We start from the raw sequence: 12,666 nt of genomic DNA on the forward strand, positions 1-12,666 counted from the left end.
TTGATAGTTCGATTTAATGAAAATCAACAATGAAAAAGAGTTTTAGGGGGGTGTATTCGATTCAGATTTTAAAAGACTTTGTTTGAGTTTTTAATTCATGGATTTACTTAATCCACGGATTGTTTAAATTCTATATGGACTCTGATTGATTATAATGGATTGATTTACTAGTATTTGTTTAGATTTTACAAATCCTTATGATGTTTTTGATAGGTTAATTTTTTTCTTCTTCTTCTTTAATTAAGCAATGGATGTATGGATCTAACTATAATGGTATATCAATGACAAGAAAGTATGGCAATCTACCATTCTTTATGTTGTGTATAATGATATATGAACAATAAGAGAAAACTAACTAGCCAAAATGTTACACAAAAAATAAAGTAGTAAACTAATGACATAATTTATTTCATATCTAATTTACAAAAGAATCATGTGTGTATGTATCATCTTAATAATAGCATTGAAAGTGAGCTTCATTAGCTAGAAGGATTAAGGATTCTAGAGCTATAGTGATAAAAATAAAATAAAAAATTATTAGATGAGAGCAAAGGCAGAGGAAGATATATAGTGGGAAAATAGGTCTAAGACAAAATGAATGAGTGTCACCTATTGAGACCTGCTTTTTATTTATTTATTTTTTTGGGTGAAGAGGTTCTTCATTTTTTGAGTGAGAAAGAATCCATCAAAATCTTTTGGGAAGTGGTTGGATTGTTTTTGAGTTTTGATATGTATAAAAAGCACTATAAAATCCTCTAAAATCCAGCATTGAATGAAATCTTTAAAAATATGTATACTTTTGAATATCAGCAGATTTGAATGGATAATTTTAAATCTTAATTGAATACATCAAGATTTTAAAGGACTGTTTAAAATCTCAGTTGAATACCCATAGACTTCTAAAATACAAAAAAATCTTGTAGACTCTTAATTGAATACACCCCCCCTTAATGGGTAATGAGTTGGAAGAGGGTTTAAAAAGAATAAAAAATAAAAACATTTTTTATTATTTTTGAGAAGGGTTTTAATAGATAATGGGTGTGAAAAAGAGTTTTAAAAAATGCAAAAAAAATAATAATAATAAATTCATTTTTATGTTAGCGGGTCTTAACGGGTTTCAATGCCAATTTATTGTTAACAGGTATTAACGGGTTTTAGTGGGTAATTGATCAGAAAAGAATTTTAAAATTTAAAAAAAAAAAAAAAAAAAAAAAACCCTTAGCGGTCTTAACGGGTTCCAACGGGTAACCCGTGAACCCATCGGGCTCAACCCGTTAAGATAATGGGTTATAACGGGTTGAGCCCGTTAAGACCGCCAACCCGTTAAATCCGCCCGTAACCCGCCCGTGACCGCACTGTTGCCAGGCCTAGAGCCTATGCCGAGAATTGGTTGCTTTGGACGATTCTGAAAATGGAGGAAAAGTGGAGGTTTTTATCGGAGAGAGAGAGAGAGAGAGAGAGAGAGAGAGAGAGAGAGAGAGAGAGAGAGAGAGAGAGAGAGAGTTCATACTTCAACAGCTTGAGAGTGTGGGTAAAAAGACGTGTTTGCCCTTTTTTTGGGCCCACGTGCTTTGCACGTGACTTTTTTCACACAGCCGTCAGCGAAATCTGACAGAAGTACCTCGTCGATAGTGAAATATGGGTTCAGGTATCACATTGATACCATTAAGAGTGTGGGTATCAAATTGGCCGGTGCACAAGAGTTGAGACACTGATGATGCATTTTTCTCAAATTAAAAATACTCAGTTATTGCCCAAGTGTGCAATACGCACAAATGGGGATTTGCAAGACATGGTTGGTCATAAAGTCACCTCGTGGGCCAAAGAACCTTAACCTCAATTTGACTCTAGCTTGCTTTATTGTGGCCCACTTGGATAATCAAGACTATTATTTTCTTTCCTTTCCTCGTTGGTTTTAGAATCTTCCCACTTCAAAAGGCCAACAGTTTCGATGGAAAGGCTTCTATTCCTTCTTTTCCTAACTCAAAAATAATCCATTTCATTGCTTATTTGTCGTAAAGCTTTGTTTTTGTGTTTTATTATGTGGCTTGGCTAGAAAAGCAGTTTGTTTTCTCCTTAATTTCATGGGAAAGAAGCTTTGTATGAGTCATATATATGCAAAATTGCAAAAGAGAGAAATTCTCAATATTCAAAAGAAGAAAGCTATAGATTCTGAAGCCTCAGAAAGCCAGTAATCTTCGGCTTTTCCTTTCTCTATCTCAACACAATGGATCGTACCTTTTCTGCCTATCAAGACAAATACAAGTATTAACTTGCACATTAATCTTTAATTATCCCAAAACCAAAATTGCATTTTTCTTTTTATGATTAAACCCAAAATTGTATCCATACAATAAACATTGATTGAGTACGTCTCAAGCTATATAAGGGTTTTACTTGCATCCAATAAAATGCACATTTGTTTTAATAGTCCTCATCGAACTTTTATTTTAACCCACGAAGGTGGTTTTATGACAAAGGGTTGCGGGCATGAAAACTAAAAAATTTCAACCTTTTACATGCACTCCCAAGTGTGTGTGTGTGGTATGAGGAATCGTAAACATGAAAGAACCGTTGCTCACTTAGTCTATGATTAATGACACAGTATCAATATATATTGTCCTCAAATTCAGGTCCAAACATGTTGTTAGGAGAGTGAGATTTTATCCAAAAGATCGACTTGAGTGTTTATATTAAGAATGATCACGTACCTACTTATCTTTTTGTCTTCTGTTCTTTTAACTAGGAATGATGGAAAGTTAGATCTGATAAAATGTAGTACATAGAATGATAGAATAACAGGTGAATGAATGTAGAGAAAATAATCTATATCTTAGAAGTAAGACTAAGAAAGTTCATATAATACATGTGTAATCATCCATTGTCAAATTAGTGATAAATATTTGACCCCATTTTCTTCAGCTACTATCACTTACATTTCTATCTGCTTGTTATTGGATAGTGTCATGTAAGGTTCTTAATTAGGATGCCCCCTTAGGCTCTTACTATCAACGACAAAGCAATAACGACTTTTTTCCTGCATGTCGAGATCAGCTAGCTTAATAACACTATCTCTATACATTGATCACATGCATTTTCTAATCAGCTAAATGTAACATCTGGGGTACACTGACAATGAGTTTTCATTTTAAGTCAACATAATTCCAAGAGGTGATTAAGGAAATGTGAATATGAGTTGAATATTTCCGCAATTTTGGGATTGGAAAAGAAAACGAAAGTAGAATGATAACAACATGATAATGGTTTGTATACGTGTATAAGTAGAAAAATTAAAAGTAGCCTTCCTTGATGTAATTAGGTTGAGCTATATTCTATCTTTATAAAAAGAATAACGTCTTCTCCTATTTGATCACTAAAAGCAATTATTCAAAAGAAGCATTTTCTTTTGCTGGTATATACTACAGCTAAATAGTAGACAAAAGTAAATAAGATCACGACCGAGGACGAAAACCTAACTAAAAAGCTTAGCTTTAAAATTTAAATACGGAATCGGATATAAAGTATGCATTTTCTTCATCTACACTCTTTCTCAGTATAGGATCCTTTACTCATTTTGTCTCTTAAAGTCAGTTTTTTCGAATAAATTTCGTATTATCTCCATCTTTATGACGTAAGATTTTCAATGAAAAAAAAAGTTACTTACTTGTGATAAAACAAATAATTAATTAGCTAGACTTTTTGTTTTCGATGCATGCATGCGCGCATCAGTACTGATTGAGGCTGCTGCCCTAGTCGTTATCATAGTTCAAGCTCACTTAACTTGACTCATAATTGTCAATTTGTGATACCAACATAACTAATTAATGAAGATAATCCTAAACTCTAGCAATGAAAAGAATTGTTTGTGAAGACACCCGACTAAGTTCATACAAAAGAATTACATACTCAATACTGATTACTGAATGTCGGATGATATTTTCCGAAGTTTAATAGAATTATATTACGAAATCAGCTTAAAAAAAAAAAGAATATGAAAGAAGTTGCCGGCATTCTCTTTTTAGAATGAACTCGAGCACGTAGTCTATTCTGCAGCTAGCATCCATGAGACGTCCAGGTATAGCCATCACTGCGAATCATATATGGCTGACTTTGCTCATGCCATCATCTTTCCGATCACCATCTTATCTCTATTCTGCTGTTGAGAGAAAATCTGCACACTGTGAGCGTAAATGTCACCCAACATAATTTCACTCGTATTCATTTAGTGAATAGAGTTTTAATTATTTCGGGTTCGACCCATTCAAGACAGAATGTGCCTCTTAATTATATTCCCTTGTTACAGGGAAACACCCTTTGATTCCATTTATGAAGAAACCAATTGTGGATGTGTGTTTGTTTATTTGTTTTTGCAGCTGCACCCGGATATTTGAATGGGTTGCCTACGTACCCTTGGAGAGGGATCAAGCCACTCGTAGTTCAAGAATTCTAATGAGTGAATGACCCATTGGAGGGTATTGCTTTTGGAATGTGAATAGTGTTTGGACGAATTTGGTGTAAGTGAACCAGGGATTCGATTTGTTTTGGATTTGTTTGGAAAGGTTGTGACGTTTCCTGGTGTTTGGTGGAATTTGACTGATGAGATCAGGAATGGATTGGATGAACCAGGGAGTCATGAATTTTATTTGGAAAAGGCTTGCGACGTTTCCTGGTGTTTGACAGAATTTGACTGATGAGGTCAGGGATTCGAGTTGGATGAACCAGGGAGTCAGAGATTTTGTTTGGACTTGCGGTTGCATCTAGTGGGTCGCTAGATTGCCTACATACCCTCGAGGAGGGATCAAACCATTGTAGTTCTTGGGTTTGTATTTCTGGTGTTGGCAGAATTTGACTGGAGTCAATGATTCAATTTAGGACTGGTTGAATTTTGACTGGTGGAGTCAGGGATTCTGTTTGGACTTGTGGTTGCATCTAGTGGGTGTTGCTAGATTGCCTACGTACCCATTGTGGGATCAAACCGACCGTAGTTCATAAAATTTGTATTTCTAGTTTTGTACCAACTTTTGTGTTCGACGGATGTATGTATTTTTTTTGAATCCGTAAAATGTATTTCTTTTGGACACCTGATGTGTCGAATCTCATACTGGGTTATGTAAATGGGCCTTTGTGTTGTCTCCTCCACTTGTCGATAACAAATCTGACTGGGCCCGAACTTCTTGAGGGAAACTGTCTTGAAGTGGGCTTTGTAATGCTTCGGAATTCGTAGGCAAACCCATAAACTGATTTGGACACCCATCTTTTCGTTCTAGGCCTTTTAGCTTTGTTTCGCGTCAGGCCCGAATAAATTGATTAGGACACCCATATTTATACTCGGGCTTTAGTTTCTGCAAGCCCGAGTGTGAAAGTGATCCGTACACCCATGTTTCTTCTTCGGGTTTAAATCGAGCCCAGATGTATTTCTTTCCTCTAACTCATCAGAGACGCAACTAGAACTAGAGAGCAAAGTAGGAGATGGAGATCAACATCTTCAGTCTGTATTGGAGAAGGGAACACGGAGTACTTCTCCTTTCTTGAACTTTGTCATCTCTTCATAAAGGGGGACTTCGATTAATCGGAATTCTCATTTGCGTTTTTGGCGTTGGGTTCAGCTTTCATGGCGGCAATTTGATGAGCAATTGGTGTATAGAGCTAACGCGACCCATTCTTTGAATTTTGGTGTAGCTCACTCATTCGGAACTCTTTTGTTCACTAACCAAATCAAATAAACTTGCATTTGTCTTCTTGCTTAACGCATACAGCACCATATCAAGCAAACTTGGATTCTTGTTAATTAAATGTGCCACCCTTCATTTTGTCTTCTAGCTCAGCATGTTCAAAGTTTCAATGCTTGTTTAGATTAGACAATTAAGCTTTGCCTCCATATCTTTTACTGATCAGATCACCGCTTCAAAATAGATGATCAATTAATTAAATGTGCCACCAATTTTTGTCTTGGTTATCACCATCGCTTCAAGTTCAATTGTTCTTTATTGTGTTCCACAGCTTCAAAAGTATTTTGTCATCACCTTCCTTAATTAATGTAAGCCCCCAATGACCAAAACGTCCACCCATTTGTATTACTTCTGCACCACAACATCATGAGTCCTGCAGAATCCCATTTTGGTGTCGAGATGTCATTGTCTCCTTCCAGTTATGGTACTTCTTTGACCTTGTATGTATCGGTTGGAGCAGAAACAACTTGACTGCAGGTTTCTTCTCTTTGTGGCGTTATGATCAGCATTAACTTCTTGTCAGCTTCAAGTAATGATCAACTGAAAGCTTTGGTCAATTATGGAGAAAACTTTGGTCGTGTTTATGAACAACCTCAATTCTAGTAGATTCTGTAGGACGACCATGGTCGTGTCACTTTGGAGGGAGTTTTTAGCATTTTAACGGCTGTTCATGAACAACCATTTGTATGCATTAACTCTTGCAGGAGCAGCACCTTTTTGGAGGAGTTTTGGGCACGAAACTTGGCTGTTCATGAACAACCACTTTGTTTCGATGCTTTAAGCTTTAGAGAGCAGCAAAGAGGCCTGGAAAGGCTCTAATGGTTGGGGTCGTTGCATGAACGGCCTATTAGAGTCTTTTGACACCATATGAAAGTTGCACCATGGAGGAAGGTAGAGTTCTTCTCCCTGTCATAAGCATCATCGGTAAAATCTTATGTAGGAAAGAATAACCATGGAATACCTGCAGCTTTTCTTCTTTTCCCGGTAGCAAAACTCGTAGTTGGACCTTTCTTTTCTGCCTCTCTGTGCTGCGTATTCTCTTCAACTCTCTGTATTTCTGCTCTGTAGCCTTTTTCCTCCTCTGCTGCGTGTATCTTTTGTATTTCTCTCCCCCTTTTTATGCTCTCTATATTTCTTTTTTATAGAGAAGTAATGGATTAGGTAGAGTCAAAGATGACTCCAATTTGAATTTGAAATCATATCAATCGGTTTGACCAAGTTTGTAGGCCTTAGTGCATTCCCATGCAACCGACTGGGATTCAAATTGGATTGGTCATAGCTAGCCTGACTTTGATCTTATCATGATTCAAAATATCCAGATAATCACCTTGGACGTGATCTGCGCGCCTATCCTTTTTTCAACTAAGCATCCATTGTTTGTTGAAGTTTGATGACCATGAATTTAAATTGGAATGCAAATATCCAAATAGCTATCCATTCAAACTTTTAAGCTTATCAACAGATATGTATGAATGTATTTCTCTGTTTTGTTTTTTTGGTCTCGCAATAGCTTATACAAGCATATAATTGCGCACCAATATGGGCTCTTGATTTAAAAGACCAATTTTTGGACTCGTGATTTTTTTTCGGTTTCAACATCTGCATAGCATTATTCATATATATATGCACAAAATATATATTTGTATATATTTTTGACCCAATAGATAGGACCTTTGGGCTCCTCACAAGTCACAGCATATATATATATATATATATATATATATATATATATATATATATATACAGATCCTATCCAGAGCGATGCCTCGCTTTGAAATTTCAGAGCGAGGTTAGGGTTTAGGATTACTTTTCGATCGCATATCCACATCTCAACCGTTCAGTTTTTAGGTACTAATGTATAGATCATCTCTGCAAAATTTCAGTAAAATTGATGGTCGTTAAGGCATTGATAGCTGCCTTAAAGCTAATACGGTTCAGGTTGGACAGATTTAGTTCGTCCATTGGTTTGAATGAGTTAGATACCTTAACGACCATCAATTTAGCTGAAATTTTGCAGAGATGATCTATATGTTAGTACCTAAAAACTGAACGGTCGAGATGTGTATATGAGACCGAAAAGTGGCCCTAAACCCCAACCTCGCTCTGAAATTTCAATTTTGCCAAAAGTAACAGCTAGCTATATATATTTATCAGCAAGCAATTATTCTTTTTTTTTTTTTAAGAATTAACTGGCCATTATTCAAGGAAAACAAGAGGGTATAAAATATAGGGGAAATGATCATTTACCCAATTTTGGGGTTAATTAACCCTACTTACCCAAACACTCTAAGAGATTGCCCACTTACCAAACACTCTAAGAGATTATTTCCCTAATACCCAATTAAGTATTTTATTATTATTTTTTATTTATTTTTTGGACAATTTTGCCCTCTCCTTCTTTGTCACTTAGAGAGAGAAGTCATCGGAGACCCTACGAGACTCCGGTGACCAGTGGCCGGCCGTGGACTCCTGTGACCGAAATCCGGTCACCCGTCACCGGAATCCCGAATCCAGCTACCAGACTGGTGACCGGATTCCGGGATCTGATTTTATCACCCCCCAATAATACCCAGTAATCATATGATTGCCCCCCAATAAAAAAGTTATTGCTCCCCAATAACAAGTTTACTGGGAATCAACAATTAGCGAAAAATGAAGGTGTTTTTAATTTTGAAAGTTTTAGGAGGTTTATCCAAATAAGTAATCTTATTATTGCCCCCAATAATCTTATTTTTGTCCCAATAAACATTTTATTGCCTCCCAGTAATCTTATTATTGCCCCTCAATAAACTTGCAACAAGACGATTACAACAGTTAAACATTAGTACAGTCAGTCACCATTCTACAAAGTCTACCAAATATATGCTATTCTTGTACATAAAACACACTTCCCCTCGAATTTATTTGGTTGCAAATCTGTATATATGGTATGAGCTGACCTAGTGGGTCTTAACCATGTGGTACCCAAGGCATCGAATAAAAAAAGAAGGTGTGTATATAAAGATATCCAAAAACAAATGTAAAAAGGTAGAAGAAAACTTTTTGAGTCTAATATCTTTTAATTATGTACCCATTTCTCAGTTTTCTGTTTCTGATCTCCTCTTTCATATTCTCATTATTGACACAAGTGCTTCACATCAAAGACGAATTCACAGATTGAAGAAGAAAAAGAAGAAGAAGAGAGAGAGAGAAAGAGAGAGAGATCAGAAGCTGAAGACGAAGATCCTGTGCACCCTGGGACCTGCACCCAGATCGGTGCGAATGGTGGAGAAGCTCCTTCCGGTCGGAATGAACGTGACCCGCTTCAACTTGTTCCATTGATCCCACGAGTACCATCAGGAGACCCTCAACAATCTTAGGGCCGCCATGGATTCCACCGGAATTCTCTGTGCCGGCCTCCACTAAAGGCGTACCACCGTCAAGAGCCAATTGAGAGGGTATGAGTACAGGGTTGAGGTGACGTCGCTGGAGTTCGGGGCACAGTGGCGATCTTCTCTTGAGTCGTCGGAGGCCTAGATCAAGCGCCGAAGGTCAGTGGCTGAGAGAGAGAGGTTGTTGGCGTCAAAGACAGTAGAAGAGAGAGAGAGAGAGTGTGTGTGTGGCACGATGGTTATAATTTTATATTTGAGATTTGTCTAAAACAGTCTTTTTATTTAATATTGGGTGAGTGGGCGCACTAAACTCTTACTGGAGTAAGTGGGTTCATGTTAACCTAAATTTGGGTATTTGATCAAGATCCCTAAAATATATGTTCCATATTGTATACAAACAATGGTATGAAAATAAAGGGAATCAATCTCTACCGACCTGCTTGAATCTCCATATTTGAAATTGAAAATTGCATTAACAAACAAAACTAGTATTCAGGAGAACAGGTCGGTCCGAGAAATGATAAAATAGTACACACCAATAAATACACCAACCTGCTAGATATATATAGATAATTTTGCAATGCTTGATTTAATAATTCATATACTATATGCATGCATTATTTGACGGTGTTATTTAGGATCATCAAGAATGTCCAACATGCCAAATATTCCCGGTGTCTAGCTAATTAATCAGCCTATTCCAACATGATTGCAAGGATAGCAAGGCTTTCCATGAGTTATATTTTATAATGCAATACTTGAAAGGGAAATATTGTACTGTGTTATTCTTCAGTGTTGATTATACACATGCAGCTATAAAATCGCTTTGTTTTAGACTTTTATCCAAAAATAATATTAGGCTGCAGAGCAGTGTGTTAATAATTAAGTCGCTGAAGAGCAACTCCAATAGTTTTTTTATATTTTGATTTTTCTCTATTTTAGAGAAAAATGAGTCTCTTTTGCTCAAACATATTATTTTATAACTATCCCCATCCCTAAAGGAAAGATAAAACAAAATTTCCTTAATTTACAGCAATCTCTAAAATTTTAAGAAATAATTACTAAAATTTTAGAGATTAATGTAAAATAGAAAATCTGTTAGAGTTTGAGAAGAAAAATTATGGAAAGCTTTGACTCTTGCTTCCCTATAATAAAAAAATTATAGAGAAACTATTGGAGTTGCTATAAGTACAAAATTAAATTTAACTTTGCACTTTCTAGAAAAACAAGACATTTAGCCCAGTTTGGCTCCGAGGTGATTGTGAGATTGTGACTTATAAAAAATTTAAGCAGCTATTTCTGTTTGGTAAAATAAAAGCCAGCAACTTCCTATGCAACTTATGGAAGTTGCAAATACCATGCTTCTATAAGCTGGGCTTTTAAAAGATGATTGACTTTGGTCATTTTATACACTCCCAGTATTTGTATTAAAGTTTACCAAACAATTAAACACTACTTTTTGTACTGGGGAGTGTATTCCATGTACTGTCAGTGCATGGGTACTTGTAATATGAATGGATGTAATTTTTTTGATATTAAAATATATAAAGGAGTGGATTAGATGAGTAACTGTTATTTTTTTAGAGATTAAAATAACCGTCAGTGCACTTGCATTGTCAGTGCATACAATCCTCTCCACTCACGACACTTTTAAAAGTATATTTTGCCAAACGCTCAGCCACTTAATTTGTAAGCCGATTATTCTCTCAGCACAACTAAAACTAATTATTTAAAAAGCACAGCTACACCAAACTAGGCCTTAGTTTGCTTAATGTCTGAATTCATGACTACAAAAGACTTTTCAAATCTTCTTAATCTTTAGTAGATTAATTTCATAAAGACCTGTGAAGAACTAGTTACGATCGATGGTGTAGGATTATCTACAAGTTGTCGGGTTGTTCTTGTTCCAAAGCAGTAAAGAAGCACGTAGCTGGGAAGAAGGTTGAAGACGGGAGCATGAGGGAGCTATATAGTCACTGGAAGTGGCATAAAGTGGCTCACCATATACCAATTCAAACAATTCCAATGCATTGCCCATTGACCGTACCTATCAAGCTCATTTCGTTCGATAAGGACTGGCATTTTCAATACGTTGTACAAAGAAATTTGTTATTGATGCAGTTGTTGTTCATCTTATATTTGGGGTTGTCTAATTTGGATGATCCAGTTGAATTTTATGAGCTGCTCATTTTTTATTTTGATGAAATAGTTGAGGCAATTAGACCCTGCACTTTGTAACAACTAGGGGTGGGATCGGTTTGGCTCGGGTCGGGAATGAGCCTATACCGAGACCGATACCGGAATTTTCGCAGGCATACCGATTGGTCCCGAAACCGATCGATTCGGTACAGTTCGGCTTCAATCGGTTTCAACAGTTGCAGATGGAGATGAAGAGCTGTTTTTCGCTTTGCTTCTGGAGTTGGATCTGACCACGCGCAGGACACCACCACCCTGCCGTCTCCGTCAACCCATACCCATGGCTCACCACGAATCCCAGCAACTCAATCCGAGACAGAACCGCCACGGGAACCGCCGTCATGATCTGGTTTCAGCTCGGTTCCGTCAATTCGGTATGCTTTTCATCCATACCGGTGCCGACCCGTTTGCAGAAGTTTCGGTACGGTTCGGATCGGGATTCCGGCGAAACAACTCATCATACCGACCCGATCGGTTTCGGCTCGAATCAGATGGGATCGGTTTCGGGATCTCGGTTTGGAATTCCCAGCCCTAGTAACAACTATAACTAATCATAAATGCATGTTAGTAAGTTGTGCTTTTGTGGATTCATTTGTGATTTTTTTGTTAGATGTAACTGTATGGTGCTATCTATTATGCCAGATGGCAATATCTGTTGAAGATTGGAGTCGGTTAAACAGGGAAGTTATTAATTTGGTATTATATAAAAAGGGAGGTTACCCTTTCCAACAAAAAAAAAGAAAAAGGGAGGTTACTGGTTCTATTTTATGTGTGAATAGGAGCAACTCCAACAGATTCCCTATATTTTGATTTTTCTCTACTTTAGGGAAAAATGAGCCTCTTTTGCTTCAACAGATTCCCTATAACTATCTCTATTTTAGGTAAAGTGAGGAGAGAGAAAACCAAATTCCCTATATTTACAGCAAATTCCAAATTTTAAAGAAGAATATGAAGATTTTATAGATTACTGTAAACTAGGGAATCTGTTGGAGTTTGAGAAGAAAAATAGGCTAAAAGTTTGACTTTTGTTTCTCCATAATACAAAAATTATAGGGAATCTGTTGGAGTTACTCTAAGAGAGTGAACTTAGCGAAGAAGTGAGATATCATTGTAATTAAGAGATAGAGAGAGATTGTTGTAATTGAGAGATAAAGAAAGAGAGAAAAGAGTGTGATTGTTTGTAGTATGATTGTGTTCTGAGTTAATATATGATCAAGGATTACTAGAAGTTCTTTCATTGTGTTCTTCAAGTTTTTCATATCATATGCTAGTATTCTATCATGGATTCATGGTATCAGAGCGGGTTATCTTACGTGTGCATGCCTCACAGCCACATTGTCACACGGGCTCCACGTCATCTAAAGTTGTCC

Source organism: Rosa chinensis, chromosome 1 (genome assembly GCF_002994745.2).
Source record: "Rosa chinensis cultivar Old Blush chromosome 1, RchiOBHm-V2, whole genome shotgun sequence".
Classification (NCBI taxonomy): domain Eukaryota; kingdom Viridiplantae; phylum Streptophyta; class Magnoliopsida; order Rosales; family Rosaceae; genus Rosa; species Rosa chinensis.